The following is a 17,908-nucleotide window of genomic DNA, read 5'->3' on the forward strand; positions in this document are numbered from 1 at the left end:
GCTTCCCCTTTCCACCACTTTCACACTCCATTCAGCAATGTTAGTTATTCTCACAATAATGTGCTACTGTCACCTGTGTCCACTTCCAAACACTTAGGTTCAACCTAGTTGAACATTCTGCTCATAATAAGCAACTGCTCCCCATTCTTTAGCCTGGTTCTATATCCTGTTAACTTATGTTTCATGTCTATGTGTTTACATATGATAATTAGTTTGTATCAATGAGACCACACAATATTTGTCCTTGTGTATCTGACTTATTTCACTCAGTGTAGTGCCCGCAAGATTTCTTCATCATCCCATTTTTTTAAAAGTTTTGTTCACCCACCACACTTTACATCCTAAGTAAACAATTGATGATTCCCTATATAGTTACATATTTATGTAGTCACCACCATCACCACTATCTATATAAGGATATCTCCATTTCTTCCACAAACAAGGAAGAGTCAAAGAAGGTAGAGAGACAAAAGAAAAAGAAAAAGAAAAAGAAAAAGAAAGAAAAAAACATGACAGCTAAAAAGCAATGAAAGGAAAGATAGAATTAAACTAAAGTAGAATAACAGTCAGACAGTATCACCAATGCCAAGAGTCCCATACCCCTCCCTTACGTCCCCCTCTTATAGGCATTTAGCTTTGGTATATTACCTTTGTTACATTAAAGAAGCATAACACAAAGTTTCTGTTGACTATAATCTCTAGTTCGCATTGATTGCATTTTTTCCCCAATACCTCCCCATTTTTAACAACTTGCAAGGTTGACATTCATTTGTTCTCTCTCATGTAAAAACATATTTGTACATTTTATCATAATTGTTGAGCACTCTAGGTTTCACTGAGTTATACATCCCAGTTTTTATCTTTCCTCTTTCCTTCTGGTGTGCCACATGCTCCTAACCTTCCTCTTTCAACCATACTCACACTCATCTTTGTTCAGTGTACTTACATTGCTGTGCTACCATTACCCAAAATTGTGTTCCAAACCTCTCACTCCTGTCTTTTCCTATCTATTTGTAGTACTCCCTTTAGTATTTCCTGTAGGGCAGGTATCTTGTTCACAAACTCTATCATTGTCTGTTTGTCAGAGAATATTTTAAACGCTCCCTCATATTTGAAGGATAGTTTTGCTGGATATAGGATTCTTACTTGGCAATTTTTCTCTTTCACACCACTTCCTTCTTGCCTTCATGGTTTCTGCTTAGAAATCCACACATAGTCTTATCAAGCTTCCTTTGTATGTGATGGATCACTTTTCTCTTGCTGCTTTCAGGATTCTCTCTTTGTCTTTGATGTTTGATAATCTTGTTATTAAGTGTCTTGATGTAGGTCTATTCAGATCTATTCTGTTTGGGGTATGCTACGCTTCTTGGATCTTTAATTTTATGTCTTTCATAAAAGATGGGAAATTTTCAGTGATTATTTCCTCTATTATTGCTTCTGCCCCTTTTCCCTTCTCTTCTTTTTCTGGGACACCCCTGACACATACATTCATGTGCTTCCCTGAGACATTGCTCATATTTTTCCATTCTTTTCCCTACCTGTTCTTTTGTGTGTAGGATTTCAGGTGTCTTTTTCTCCAGTTCCTGAGTGTTTTCTTCTGCCTCTTGAGATCTGCTGTTGTATGCGTCTATTGTGTTTTTCATCTCTTATGTTGTCCTTTCATTTCCATAGATTCTGCCAGTTGTTTTTTCAAAGTTTCAATTTCTACCTTATGTTCACCCAGTGTTTTCTTTATAGCCTTCATCTCTTTTATTATGTCTTCCCTGAATTCATTGATTTGGTTTTTGATTTGATTTGGCATATTTCTTTGAAAATCTTTAATAGATTTTTCATTAAAGTGAAACAATATCTCAAGTGTATCTTGATTGAGGTGTAAGTTTTTTCCTTTGACTGGGCCATGTCTTCACTTTTCCTTGTACAGATTGTAGTTTTCTGTTGTCTAGGCATCTGGTTCCCTTGGTTACCCCAGTCAGATTTTCCCAGACCAGAACAGGTTCAGGTCTCAGGTTATATTCAGGGTGTAGCTTAGAAGAATGACAGACTTTCCTGTGAGTTTTCCAGTTGCTGTGCTTTTCCTAACCTGCCCAGCAGGTGGCACCTGTCAGTCTGTTGCTCCTGACTGGTGTAAGGAGGTGTGGCCCCCTTAGTCCTTAGTTCCTGTTTTGGCTGTTTTCCCCCAGGTTCTGGGGTCTGGTTCTGAAGGGAAAGCTGGGCCCCACCTCCTTACTCTTAGGGAAGATACACCCCCTAGGGAGTTATCATTTGCATTTGAATCGACTCTCTGACTCTCCTGTCTCCACCCCTGCCTGGTTCAGAGCACTGGGAACTGAAAATGGCTATGGCTCTCTCTTCTGAGCCCCTCAGATTGAGAGCAAGAAAAAGGGACAGAAAGCCCCCTTTTGGATCCAGTACATGGCCCCCCTGTTTCACTTGTCAGCCAGAGGTAACACCCAGTCTTCTGGGCTCCCCCTCCCAGGACAGATGAGTCTTCTGTTCTTTGAGGTCAGTCATCACTAAAAGCCTCTGTCTGCTTGTTGGAGGTTTGTAGCTTGTATTCAGCAGTCCACATTTGTTAATTAAAACCTCAGTTGGAGCTCAGCTGAGCTAGATTTGCCCACTTGGAGAGTGCTGCTACTTTCTACCACAGCGAGGTTTTGCAGCTCAGCCTGCCATGGGAGAAGGGGGCTCTTGGTGCGGTTCCACAGCTGTTACTTACAGATTCTGTGCTGTGATCTCAGGCATTCCTCCCAATCCAGGTTGGTGTACGATGTGTGGACAGTCACAGTTGTCCCCCAGCAGTTATTCCAAATTATTTACTTGTTTTTCCTGGTTGTTTATTCCACTCCTCTCTATGCCACCATCTTGCCCCTCCTCCTCTTATTTATTTTTTGATAAATAAAGTTAATAAAAAAATTCAATAGATCTAGAAGTCAGACAGTTATAGCTCACCTTCCCATAAAAGGCTTTCTTATTCCTCCACTCCATTCCACCTTTCTTATGCAAACATAGACCAAAATCAATCAGATCCTTGAGTAATTGGAATACTTCCAGATGGGAACCCTTGATCAGTGAGTCTTCCTTTTGGAAGTTTTAAGTTATTTTTTTGTGTGTGTGATTTTTCCATGATTTCAAAAATAATTGCTAATATTTAAAGGTACTATGGGGCCCAGTGTTGGTTCCAGAAATTAAATACCAAAAAAGAGGAACTTGGGGCTGCAAACTGGTAGGAAGGGGGAACCTGTGGCTGCATTTATCTAACACCTACTGTTTAAATGGAGAAGACATCAATTGCCCAGATCAAGGAATGGGGTAGAAGATAATGCAGATTATGAAAGAAGGCTGAAGACTCCTGTCCCTAAAATCACTTCTTAGTGCAGACATAGTGGTGTAATTGAAAATGCACAGGCTTTGGAAACAGATAAATACAGAGTCAGATTCCAGTCATTGTTCTTATCACATGGCAGTTTACTTAACCTCTCTAAGCCTCAATTTCCTCATCTATAAAGTGGATAAATATATATAATACCTACCTCATTGAGTTGCTGGAATATTAAAAGAGAGATAAGGTATATAAACACCTAGTGTAATACACCTGGCTCATAGTGATATGATAAATGGTAGCTGTTATTATTTTTGTTAAACCCCATCAGGGGAAGGCAAACTTTTTCAGTAAAGGTCAGAGAGTAAATATTTTGAGCTTTGTGGGACAAGAGGAAAAACTAAGGGTATTATGTAGGTACTTTTTAACAAAAGAGAAAATAAATTTCCACAAAGCTTTTATTGACGAGAATCACAATAAAATAATTGATTACAATTTTTTGTAATTTAGGTCTACTAATAAGGGGAATGGAATTCTTTTTTGGGAATAATATTTTGCTAGTTGGGGTTCAAAATTAGTGTCCTGATCCTCTAATCAATTATGTTCATCTGTATAAACCATTATCTTACAGACATTACAAAAACAAGAGGTGGGCCAGATTTGGCCCTTAGGACATACTTTGCTGATCCTGGACTACAATTTGGACATATGATGCCCATTTATAAAATTGATTATATTTCATGTTTGAGGCAATGATTTACATGCCTACTTTTTTTTTTTTTTTTTTTAATCATCATTTTATTGAGATATATTCACATACCACGCAGTCATACAAAACAAATTGTACTTTCGATTGTTTACAGTACCATTAAATAGTTGTACATTCATCACCTAAATCAATCCCTGACACCTTCATTAGCACACACACAAAAATAACAAGAATAATAATTAGAGTGAAAAAAGAGCAATTGAAGTAAAAAAGAACACTAGGTACCTTTGTCTGTTTGTTTGCTTCCCCTACTTTTCTACACATCGATCCATAAACTAGACAAAGTGGAGTTTGGTCCTTATGGCATTCCCAATCCCACTGTCACCCCTCATAAGCTACATTTTTATACAACTGTCTTCGAGATTCATGGGTTCTGGGTTGTAGTTTAATAGTTTCAGGTATCCACCACCAGCTACCCCAATTCTTTAGAACCTAAAAAAGGTTGTCTAAAGTGTGCGTAAGAGTGCTCACCAGAGTGATCTCTCGGCTCGTTTTGGAATCTCTCTGCCACTGAAGCTTATTTCATTTCCTTTCACATCCCCCTTTTGGTCAAGAAGATGTTCTCCATCCCACGATGCCGGGTCTACATTCCTCCCCGGGAGTCATATTCCACGTTGCCAGGGAGATTCACTTCCCTGGGTGTCTGATCCCACGTAGGGGGGAGGGCAGTGATTTCACCTTTCAAGTTGGGTTAGCCAGAGAGAGAGGGCCACATCTGAGCAACAAAGAGGCATTCAGGAGGAGACTCTTAGGCACAAATACAGGGAGGCCTAGCCTCTCCTTTGCAGCAACCGTCTTCCCAAGGGTAAAACTTATGGTAGAGGGCTCAACCCATCAAACCACCAGTCCCCTATGTCTGTGGTCATGTTAGCAACCATGGAGGTGGGGTAGGCGAATACCCCTGCATTCTCCACAGGCTCCTCAAGGGGGCACTACATCGTTTTTTGTTTTTTGTTTTTTTTCCTTGTTTGTCTTTTTTCTTTTCTTTTTTTTTTTTTAACTTTCCCTTCTTTTCTCAAATCAACTGTATGAAAAAAAAAGTTAAAAAGAAAACAAACATACAATAAAAGAACATTTCAAAGAGACCATAGCAAGGGAGTAAGAAAAAGACAACTAACCTAAGATAACTGCTTAACTTCCAACATGTTCCTACTTTACCCCAAGAAAGTTACATACTATAGCAACATTTCAGTGAACTTGTTCCTACTACATCCATCAGAAATTAACAGACCATAGTCATTTCTGGGCATCCCCAGAACGTTAAATAGCTTATCTGTTCTTCTTGGATTATTGTTCCCCCTTCCTTAATTGCTCTCTACTGCTAGTTCCCCTACATTCTACATTATAAACCATTTGTTTTACATTTTTCAAAGTTCACATTAGTGGTAGCATATAATATTTCTCTTTTTGTGCCTGGCTTATTTCGCTCAGCATTATGTCTTCAAGGTTCATCCATGTTGTCATATGTTTCACCAGATCGTTCCTTCTTACTGCCGCGTAGTATTCCATCGTGTGTATATACCACATTTTATTTATCCACTCATCTGTTAATGGACATTTGGGTTGTTTCCATCTCTTGGCAATTGTGAATAATGCTGCTATGAACATTGGCGTGCAGATATCTGTTCGTGTCACTGCTTTCCGATCTTCCGGGTATATCCCGAGAAGTGCAATCGCTGGATCGAATGGTAGCTCTATCTCTAGTTTTCTAAGGAACTGCCAGACTGACTTCCAGAGTGGCTGAACCATTATACAGTCCCACCAACAATGAATAAGAGTTCCAATTTCTCCACATCCCCTCCAGCATTTGTAGTTTCCTGTTTGTTTAATGGCAGCCATTCTAACCGGTGTTAGATGGTATCTCATTGTGGTCTTAATTTGCATCTCTCTAATAGCTAGTGAAGCTGAACATTTTTTCATGTGTTTCTTGGCCATTTGTATTTCCTCTTCAGAGAACTGTCTTTTCATATCTTTTGCCCATTTTATAATTGGGCTGTCTGTACTATTGTCATTGAGTTGTAGGATTTCTTTGTATATGCAAGATATCAGTCTTTTGTCAGATACATGGTTTCCAAAAATTTTTTCCCATTGAGTTGGCTGCCTCTTTACCTTTTTGAGAAATTCCTTTGAGGTGCAGAAACTTCTAAGCTTGAGGAGTTCCCATTTATCTATTTTCTCTTTTGTTGCTTGTGCTTTGGGTGTAAAGTCTAGGAAGTGGCCTCCTAATACAAGGTCTTGAAGATGTTTTCCTACATTATCTTCTAGGAGTTTAATGGTACTTTCTTTTATATTGAGATCTTTGGTCCATTTTGAGTTAATTTTTGTATAGGGGGTGAGGTAGGGGTCCTCTTTCATTCTTTTGGATATGGATATCCAACTCTCCCAGCCCCATTTGTTGAAAAGACCATTATGGCTCAGTTCGGTGACTTTGGGGGCCTTATCAAAGATCAGTCGGCCATAGATCTGAGGGTCTATCTCTGAATTCTCAATTCGATTCCATTGATCTATATGTCTATCTTTGTGCCAGTACCATGCTGTTTTGGCAACTGTGGCTTTATAATAAGCTTCAAAGTCAGGGAGTGTAAGTCCTCCCACTTCGTTTTTCTTTTTTAAAGTGTCTTTAGCAATTCGAGGCATCTTCCCTTTCCAAATAAATTTGATAACTAGCTTTTCCAAGTCTGCAAAGTAGGTTGTTGGAATTTTGATTGGGATTGCATTGAATCTGTAGATGAGTTTGGGTAGAATTGACATCTTAATGACATTTAGCCTTCCTATCCATGAACATGGAATATTTTTCCATCTTTTAAGGTCCCCTTCTATTTCTTTTAGTAGAGTTATGTAGTTTTCTTTGTATAGGTCTTTTACATCTTTGGTTAAGTTTATTCCTAGGTACTTGATTTTTTTAGTTGCTATTGAAAAGGGTATCTTTTTCTTGAGTGTCTCTTCAGTTTGTTCATTTCTAGCATATAGAAACATTACTGACTTATGTGCATTAATCTTGTATCCCGCTACTTTGCTAAATTTGTTTATTAGCTCTAGTAGGTGTATCGTTGATTTCTCAGGGTTTTCTAGATATAAGATCATATCATCTGCAAACAATGACAGTTTTACTTCTTCTTTTCCAATTTGGATGCCTTTTATTTCTTTGTCTTGCCGGATTGCCCTGGCTAGCACTTCCAGCACAATGTTGAATAACAGTGGTGACAGCGGGCATCCTTGTCTTGTTCCTGATCTTAGAGGGAAGGCTTTCAGTCTCTCACCATTGAGTACTATGCTGGCTGTGGGTTTTTCATATATGCTCTTTATCATGTTGAGGAAGTTTCCTTCAATTCCTACCTTTTGAAGTGTTTTTATCAAAAAGGGATGTTGGATTTTGTCAAATGCTTTTTCAGCATCTATTGAGATGATCAATTGATTTTTCCCTTTCGAGTTTTTAATGTGTTGTAATACATTGATTGTTTTTCTTATGTTGAACCATCCTTGCATGCCTGGAATGAACCCCACTTGGTCATGGTGTATGATTTTTTTAATGTGTCTTTGGATTCGATTTGCAAGTATTTTGTTGAGGATTTTTGCATCTATATTCATTAGGGAGATTGGCCGGTAGTTTTCCTTTTTTGTAGCATCTTTGCCTGGTTTTGGTATTAGATTGATGTTAGCTTCATAAAATGAGTTAGGTAGTGTTCCATTTTTTTCAATGTTTTGAAAGAGTTTGAGTAAGATTGGTGTCAGTTCTTTCTGGAAAGTTTGGTAGAATTCCCCTGTGAAGCCATCTGGCCCTGGGCATTTATTTGTGGGAAGATTTTTGATGACTGATTGGATCTCTTTGCTTGTGATGGGTTGGTTGAGGTCTTCTATTTCTTCTCTGGTCAGTCTAGGTTGTTCATATGTTTCCAGGAAATTGTCCATTTCTTCTACATTATCCAGTTTGTTGCCATACAGTTGTTCATAATATCCTCTTATAATTTTTTTAATTTCTTCAGGATCTGCAGTTATGTCACCTTTTTCATTCATTATTTTGTTTATATGGGTCTTCTCTCTTTTTGATTTTGTCAGTCTAGCTAGGGGCTTGTCAATCTTGTTGATCTTCTCAAAGAACCAACTTTTGGTGATATTTATCCTTTCTATTGTTTTTTTGTTCTCTATGTCATTTATTTCTGCTTTAATCCTTGTTATTTTTTTTCTTGTACTTGGTTTAGGATTGGTTTGCTGTTCATTTTCTAGCTTCTTCAGTTGATCCATTAGTTCTTTGATTTTGGCTCTTTCTTCCTTTTTAATATATGCGTTTAGTGCTATAAATTTCCCCCTTAGCACTGCTTTTGCTGCATCCCATAGGTTTTGGTATGTTGTGTTCTCATTTTCATTCGTCTCTATATATTTAGCAATTTCTCTTGCTATTTCTTCTTTAACCCACTGATTGTTTAGGAGTGTGTTGTTTAACCTCCAGGTATTTGTGAATTTTCTAAGTCTCTGATGGTTATTGACTTCTAATTGTATTCCATTGTGGTCAGAGAATGTGCTTTGAATAATTTCAATCTTTTTAAATTTATTGAGGCTTGTTTTATGTCCCAGCATATGATCTATTCTGGAGAAAGTTCCGTGAGCACTAGAAAAGTATGTGTATCCTGTTGATTTGGGATGTAATGTCCTGTAGATGTCTGTTAAATCTAATTCATTTATCAGATTGTTTAGGTTTTCAATTTCCTTATTGGTCTTCTGTCTGGTTGATCTATCTATAGGAGAGAGTGATGTGTTGAAGTCTCCCACAATTATTGTGGAAACATCAATTGCTTCCTTTAGTTTTGCCAATGTTTCTCTCATGTATTTTGTGGCACCTTGATTGGGTGCATAGACATTTACGATTGTTATTTCTTCTTGCTGAATTGCCCCTTTTATTAGTATGTAGTGGCCTTCTTTGTCTCTCAAAACATCCCTGCATTTGAAGTCTATTTTATCTGAGATTAATATTGCTACACCTGCTTTCTTTTGGCTGTAGCTTGCATGAAATATTTTTTTCCATCCTTTCACTTTCAGTTTCTTTGTGTCCCTGTGTCTAAGATGAGTCTCTTGTATGCAACATATTGATGGTTCATTTTTTTTGATCCATTCTGCGAATCTATATCTTTTAATTGGGGAGTTTAATCCATTTACATTCAACGTTAAAACCGTGAAGGCATTTCTTGAATCGGCCATCTTATCCTTTGGATTATGTTTGCCATATTTTTCCCTCTCTCTATTAATATCCTTTATTGTACCCATACCGAATCTCTTTAGTACTGAACCTTTCTCCAAGTCTCTCTGTCCTGTCTTTGTTTCTCTGTCTGTAGGGCTCCCTTTAGTATCTCCAGTAGGGCAGGTCTCTTGTTAGCAAATTCTCTCAGCATTTCTTTGTCTGTGAAAAATTTAAGCTCTCCCTCAAATTTGAAGGAGAGCTTTGCTGGATAAAGTATTCTTGGCTGGAAATTCCTCTCACTCAGAATTTTAAATATATCGTGCCACTGCCTTCTCGCCTCCATGGTGGCTGCTGAGTAGTCACTACTTAGTCTTATGCTGTTTCCTTTGTATGTGTTGAATTGCTTTTCTCTTGCTGCTTTCAGAACTTGCTCCTTCTCTTCTATGTTTGACAGTGTGATCAGTATATGTCTCGGAGTGGGTTTTTTTGGATTTATTCTATTTGGAGTTCGCTGAGCATTTATGATTTGTGTATTTATGTTGTTTAGAAGATTTGGGAAGTTTTCCCCAACAATTTCTTTGAATACTCTTCCTAGATCTTTACCCTTTTCTTCCCCTTCCGGGACACCAATGAGTCTTATATTCGGACGTTTCATATTATCTATCATATCCCTGAGGTCCATTTCGAGTTTTTCAATTTTTTTCCCCATTCTTTCTTTTATGTTTTCATTTTCCATTCTGTCATCTTCCAGGTCACTGATTCGTTGTTCAACTTCCTCTAGTCTTGTACTATGAGTGTCCAGAATCTTTTTAATTGGGTCAACAGTTTCTTTAATTTCCATAAGATCATCCATTTTTTTATTTAGTCTTGCAATGTCTTCTTTATGCTCTTCTAGGGTCTTCTTGATTTCCTTCATATCCCGTACTAGGGTCTCATTGTTCATCTTTAGTTCTTTGAGTAGCTGCTCTAGGTGTGTCTCTTCTGGTCTTTTGATTTGGGTGCTTGGGCTTGGGTTATCCATATCGTCTGGTTTTTTCATATGCTTTATAATTTTCTGTTGTTTTTGGCCTCGTGGCATTTGCTGACCTTGATAGGGTTCTTTTAGGGTTTGTAGACCAGTTGAAGTCCTTATCTCTAATTTATCAGATCTACAGCTTCGTGGAGTACACTTTCTCTAACTAACCAGCAGGTGGCGTCCACGAGCCACCTGTTCTCCACAAGCCAGATCTCCCCTGCTTAGCCTTTTTGGTGAGTGGGGGAGTGAGTCTTGTGGGGCCCAATTGGTGTCCCAAGCTTGCGTGTGTAGTTGGTGTTGCCTGCCCTGTATGTGGGGCGTGTTTCTGGGCAGTCGGGGAGGGGGGGTGGCCCTAACAATCAAATCTCCCTGATGATCCTAGAGTTTTAAAGCTACTGCAATAGTCTAATCCTTCAGTTCAGTCCTGCCACAGTTTGTCTCTGCCACTGACCCACAAGTCTTTGGTATTGGTGTATGGCTCCTGAGACTTGCAAGTGGGCCCCTCTTCCAGGCTGTGCACCCCGGGTCCTCTGTTGAGGGATGACTGTGCTATGTCACAGGTGAGTGCTGTCCCCCCAGGGCAGTTCTGGGCTGCTGGGCTGTGTTGGGAGGCTCTCAGTCTGCTCAAATGATGGCTGAATGGGGCTCTGTTAATTCACACTGCTCCCCCTTCCCAGCTCTGGGACATTCAGCTGAGGTTGCAGGGAAGGCTAATGTCCACGCCCAGTTTTGTGGTGTGTGTCTGTTATTTGAAGCACTTCCGTCACACTGGGTTGTCTGGGGCAGCTCTGGGCTATGGGGCTGGCGATGGGCAGGAGTGTTTCCTGTCCACCAGGATGGTGGCTGTGAGCGGACACCCCCCTTTTCTTGGGAAGTTGTGTTGTTTAGTGAATTTTCTCAGCCACTGGATTATTGCCTTTTGTCTCAGAGCTCTCTTAGTTCTGCTCTTGACTTGACGTGCTCAAATTTCAATTCTTTGAAGCTTTCTGTATTGAGCTTCTTAGAGTAATTGTTTTAGAAAAAGCAAAAAGGATTTAAAAAAAAAAAAAAAAAAAAAAAACCCGGCCCTCCTCAGAGATCTAATGGGTTATTGAAATGCTAATAGACAAAGCAACCAGGGCCATTAAGGAAAGGTGCCCAGGGCAGAGAGATCAGCCTTGCTTCGGGATTTGCATATGCGCCTCAAGGCCTGATCTCCGCCCTTCCCCTTTCTGTGTTCACCAGAACTCCAAAAATCCTCTGCTTTTATTTTGGAGTTTTTCGTGTTGTTTTTTTTCTATGCCTGTCTCCTCTCTGCTGGGCTGGCTGCTCTCAGAGTCTCTGGTGTCTGGCCTCAGTCTATCTATGGTTGGAGTTTGAATCAGTAGAATGAGTTTCCGGTAAGAGCAGCCACTGCAATTCTCCCTTCTCCTTCCTGGAGCTGACAGCCCCTCCTCCCCCGGGACTGAGCCTGGCAGGGAGGGGCGCGGGTCCCCTGGCCGCAAAAACTTACAGATTTCGCTGATCTCAGCAGTTCCACGTTTTCATGAGTGTTGTATGAAGTATGCCCAAAGACAGATTGCTCTGTGGTGTCCAGTCCACGCAGTTCCTGGCTTTTTACCTACTTTCCTGGAGGAGTAACTAAAACATACAGCTCACCAGTCTGCCATCTTGCCCCGCCCTCTACATGTCTACTTTTGAGATGCAATTCAGGGTGGTCGGAGACTTCCTATTATCTACATAGCACAATAAAGAGTAAATTAAATAGAATCATTTGGATAGACTAATATTAATACAAAAGGCAGTTTCTGTCTGTGATTCTCTGTTCCTAGTACACTCAACCTTCATTGTAAATACTGTTGGGGATCACTCTATCTGACACACCTTAACCTACGTACCGTTTTTGTTTGTGCTTTTTAACTGGGACATAACAGAGACATAGAAGGGTTAACTGTGATGAATTAAGAGTACACTATGGAATAAATTCCATAGCATGTTTTCATGAAGAGTCAGCTTGACAAACCAGATAATGCAAATAATAGGCAGGCAACTTATAGTGTGGTCCAGATGTTAACTCTTGGGTCCTTCATTGCATAGCTACTAAAATACTTAGCAAAAAAAATGGTCAGGGAAATGTCTTGTCCTGGCTCTCTCCCTTTAGAGCCTGGTTTATTGTCTTTCTGTGTTGCTGTTTTGGGCCTACCCAGTGCATGCCCACCATACTGATTCCTGTGGGTGCACATGGAACTAGGGCTGATAATTGAAGAGAATTTGCAGCCTCTTTGCTGTTGTTCAAAGCTCAGACTTCAGATCAACAAGTTTTCACCAACTATTATTTCCATAACTCTAGCTGTTACTCTTTCTTCTTGCACTAGGATATTCCACTGTCCTTACAATTTGGAGGCAAAATTCGGACTACTGCTGTTGGTTCTGGGAACACTTGTGGCCTTGTCAGAGTACTGAAGTTTATATACTTCACGTCCACTGTGCTGGTTTGAAGCTGTTACATACCCCCGAAAATCTTGTGTTGTTTTATTCCATCCCTGGGTGTGCAGACCTATTATGGGTGGGACCTTTTGCTTAGGTTGTCTCCATGGAGATGTGACCCACCCAATTCAAGGTAGGTCTTAATCATTTACTGGTGTCCTTTGTGAGAGGATAAAAGATGATAAATGTCCAGAGAGCTGAGAAACACCCAGAGATATTTGGAGAGAGCTATTGAAACAAGAACCAGGAGAGAAGGACCAGCAGTCATCGCCATGTCCCTTCTCATGTGACTGAGGAATCCTAGATGCCAGCAGCCTTTCCTCAGAGAAGGTGTCTTCCTCTTGCTGCCTTAATTTGGACATTTTCATGACCTTAGAACTGTAAATTTGTAATGTAATAAAACCCTGTTGAAAATGCCAACCCATTTCTGGTATATTGCATTCCAGCAGTTTTAACAAACTGAAACACCCACTTACATATGCATGGGTTACATGAATTTATGTCATCTTATCTTTTTCCTAGAACATCAACAACATGGTTTAAAACACTGTCTCTGTCAGCTTTCATTAGAGTCAAACAAAACCTCTTGCTTACCATCATCCTACTCTTTATTGATATTCAGCCTTGTTTAGAACTTAAGAATTTTCCATGTATGTCTCCATTCATCTTGAAGATTTAAAATGATGTAGGCAACAATAATTTTAAAGAAATCTAGTTGCTTTGTTACCACTAATGGTATTTTAAAATTTTAGATTAAGGTAGATGATATGAATGCTCAAGTTAATAGATTATTTTTTAGGGTTAGGAGTTTCTCCAGAGGTTTTCTAGTTTGAGAATTTGATTTTATGGAGACATCTACAGGTATCTAGATGTGCAGAGTGCTCTCCCCAGGGTCACATAACTCCTGAAGTCTCTGGTGGTCTGGATTGTCCTCTTTCTACAGCACAGTCCTAGTTCAGAAATGGACCTGTATTAAAAGTTTAGATATATGGTCTCCTTTATTGAGCTCCTCTTTTGTTAAAGTGACTTAATACCTTTAGTAATTGTGAATAAAATGGAAAGATGGAACAAGACGTTAATGAGGTACTTGTGGAGGAAATATCATGCATAAGACAATAAAATGCAGAATTCCCACATACCACCCTATAAACAGTTTGCATTAGTGTGACATATTTGTTATAATTCATGAAAGTACATTTTTATAATTTTACTATTAACTATAGTCCATTGTTCACAAAAGGGTTCACTGTGTTGTACAGTCCTATGTTTTTATTTTTTTTCCTAATTTTTATTCTAGTAACAAGAGGTGTTAAGTCCCTAGCAAAAAGCTTGTGATCAGTTTAGTTTTATGCTGGATATTTGGAGAATACTGAAATGTTCAGACCTGCTAGAAAACGGCAAGCTCTCCAAATCTTAATTTTTGTGAAAGTTTCAAGATCTCTGAGGGTTTTCTTAACATGTAGGTTCTAAAACCCTTCAGAATTTGTGTTTAAGTGTGAATTATTCACTTTTCTCCCATGCTTCCAAGAGACTCTCAGAAGAGCTAGGTAACTGGAGGACAGAGTGCAATCAAATCTGACGAGTCTTTTCCTGTGTCTGGTCTGATTCTAGCTGGTCCCCGGGCATAGGGAGATGGAGAAAGGAAATGTCATAGGCTTTAGCTTTGGCAGGAGCAGCAAATCCCATTCCCCTGTTCTTGTTTCCATGTGTTTGACTCTGAAAAAATAGAGCTTAAAGGGGTTGCCAGGGGTTAATGAGCTGCTAATTTATCACATCCACTGTTGAAGCTGCAAAGTACCTGTTAGATGTATGAAGTGGTCTGGAGATTTCAGACAAAGATATTCTTGCTAGCATTTGTCTTTTTTTTCCTACAAAAAGTTTTATCGTTTACACTTGGTTCATGGCTTGTTAGAGGACTGCAAGGCAACTAGTGAGAAAAGTGCCTCCTCTCTGGAGGGAGGGGCTCAAGTAGAAGCCTGGATACCAGGGAAATGCAGAGGGGGTCCCCCAAAAACCTCTGGGCTCTGGAGGCTCCTATCATTTTTTTGAGGGTGAACCTTTGGAAGACATACTTGCCTAACCCAGTCTGTGGAATGGCCAGCCTGGGAAGTTTGGTCAAGTGGTCATGCATCTTCTTGATGAATTTCACCTCCTTGCCTAGGAAATGACTCTCTAGGGAATTATAGAGATGAGGGTTCATGTTGGCAGAACCCAGGGAATGCAGATCCAAAAAGGCCTGCTTCAGGTTCTTCCCTGGGGTCATGGTGGTTTCTGTGGTGTCCAGAGTTTTACCCCACTCATCTTGGGATGGTTTCTGCATAATGTGGAAGAGGGCATGGCCGCTGTGCTGGTTTCGCATCTTCAGGAGACGATTAGTGCCCTTGTGCTTCTCCTTTGCCAACTGCAGAAGAAGTGATCCATACCCTCTAGGGCCACTTTGTTTGGGGTGAAATAGAAGCCCAGAGAGTGGGAGGTGTAGGAGGTCAGCAGATGCAGGTAGACCAGGTGGTTGGTGGAGGTCTCCACTTTAGCAGAATAATTCTGATGGATCTGAGAGCCCATGGCTGGTTGACAATGAGGAAATAACCACACACAAAAGGTGTTAGCTGGTCCTGCAAGCAGGGGATGGCCAAGAAGATGGTCCTGGAGGTTGCAACTGGAGAGGATGTTGGAGGGTGGTCAGCAGCTGAAGTTGAGGAGGTGGGGGGGGGGGTGTCAATAATCCCGAGGTCTGTTCTGTCTGAACATCACTGAAGCAAGTGACAGATCCTTGGGACTGTGGGGCCCACTGTCAACATTTGCTTTTTAAAATTAGTTCATTCCAACATTTTAAAATACATTATTTTTTTTAATTTACCAGCTTTATTGAGATGTAATTCACATACCATACAATTCAATCATACTTATAATGTGCAAGTCAATGGTTTTTAGTATATTCAGAGTGCAGCCATCACCACAATCAATTTTAGAACATTTTTACCACCTCAAAAAGAAACCCTGTACCCCCTATCAGCCGTTACTTTCCATTTCCCTCCAAACTCCCCTGCCCTAAGCAGCCACTAATCTACTTTCTGTATCTATAGATTTGTCTATTCTGGACAATTCATTTAAATGGAACCATATGATTTGTAGTCTTTTGTGTCTGTCTGGCTTCTTTCATTTAGCATAATGTTTCCGAGGTTCATCTAAGTTGCAAAGGCAGCATTATTTTATTCCTTTTTATTGCCAAATATTATTCTATTGTATAGATATACCATATTTTGTTTATACATTCATCATTTGGTGGGCATTTGGGTTGTTTCCACTTTTTTGGCTATTATGAATAATGCTGCTATAAACATTTGTGCACAAGTTTTTGTGGGGATGCAAGTTTTCATCTCTTGAATATATACCTAAGAGTAGAATTGCTGTGTCATAGGTAACCTATGTTAACATTTTGAGGAAGTACTAAACTGTTTTTCAAAGTGGCTGCACCATGTTACTTTCCCACCAGTAATGCACGAGGGTTCCAATTTCTCCACATCTTTTCTTACACGAGTTACTCTCTATCCTTTTTTTTTTAATCTTCATTTTATTGAGATATATTCACATACCACGCAGTCATACAAAACAAATCGTACATTTGATTGTTCATAGTACCATTACATAGTTGTACATTCATCACCTAAATCAATCCCTGACACCTTCATCAGCACACACACTATCCTTTTGATTATAGCAACCCTTGTGAATATGAAGTGGTATCTCATTGTGGTTTTGATTTGCATAACCAAAATCACCAATGATATTGAGTAACTCTTCATGTTTTTATTGGCCATTTGTATAACTTCTTTGGACAAATGTCTAGTCATATCTATGACCATTTAAAAAATTGGGTTATTTTCTTTTTAATATTGAGTTATAAGAGTTTACATATTCTGTATACAAATTCCTTATCAGATGTATGATTTGCAAATATTTTCTCCCATTCTGTGGGTTGTCTTTTCACTTTCTTGATGATATTGTTTGTAACACAAAAGTTTTTTATTTTTATTAAGTCTAATTTATTATCTATTTTTTTCTTTTGTTGCTTGTGCAGTTCCAATGTTTTGGAAGATGAACCTAGCTCTTCAGGGTAGAGATGAAAAGAGTTATACCTTATATGTCTGGTGGGACATTATTAATGTGACACTTAGAAGATGGAGCCAATAAGACACTTAGGAAAAAAGAAAGAAGAAAACAGCAGATAAAAGGGATTTTAAAAAAATTGGCACATTTCAGTTGACTAGGAAGTTCTCTGTGAGTCATGTTCTTGGCAGGAAACAGATGGGATGTGCAAAAGGGGTGAATAAGGAGAGTTTAATGAAGAACTTTTTATAAAAAAGGTTTTGACAGTGTTAATGGACACCAAAAAGGTATGAAGAGCTGGTAATGCTGGGATGCTACTATCACACCTTGGTGAGCAGGGAGGGAACAGTTACCATAAACTGATTATAACAAGGGGTGCTCCCTTTTGGTAGAAGAATGTAGCCACTTGCAATCTACAGACTGGCAAGGAGGAAGCTAGAAGAATAATAAACTCCAACTTTTTTTCCTTCCACTCTCTAATCTCCTGCATGTTCCTTCCTTTAGCTGAACCCAATTGAAAGCCAGGAGCAAGGGAACCTTTTCGATATGGTCAGCAGAAGTTGGCCTTGTTGGCCACAGAAGGAAATGGAGAAGAATGGGGAGTAGAGAGTAGATCTGAAGGAGAAGATGGAGTGCAGTCACTAAGATGGGAGTTTGGATGATTATTGGTTTTTGTTTTTGGTGGTATGGTGGGGGTCAATTTATATATTTTTTTTAAAAAGGCAAAGAATTCCATAATCATGTCTTTTAATATTCTTCACCCATTGTCGTCCCTTCACTCTGGAAAATCTATCACCCATACCTTTGCATATAAAAGCTGATCTCTCACAGGCTCAGCTCAGATGCTACCTTCTTCTTGCTGTTATTCCTCATAATTTGGTCAGAAGTGATCCCCCTCCTCCAAAGTGCTATTGGAGATTAAACTTCCCACAGAGTGATTTTAACTTATATTGTTATTTATGTACACATCATATGAATCTCACTGTACAATAAATTCTTGAGACAGAATCAGCTTTATTCACCTCTGTAACCTCTTGCAGGACCAGCACAGTGCCCTGA

General features: G+C 39.4%; 1 pseudogene; it reads right to left on the reverse strand.

The window, feature by feature from the left end:
• Positions 1-14,669: 14,669 nt before the first annotated feature.
• Positions 14,670-15,304, reverse strand: LOC119535246 (annotated as a pseudogene).
• Between the last annotated feature and the right edge of the window lie 2,604 nt (positions 15,305-17,908).

The sequence above is a fragment of the Choloepus didactylus genome, chromosome 5 (assembly GCF_015220235.1).
Source record: "Choloepus didactylus isolate mChoDid1 chromosome 5, mChoDid1.pri, whole genome shotgun sequence".
Lineage (NCBI taxonomy): Eukaryota > Metazoa > Chordata > Mammalia > Pilosa > Megalonychidae > Choloepus > Choloepus didactylus.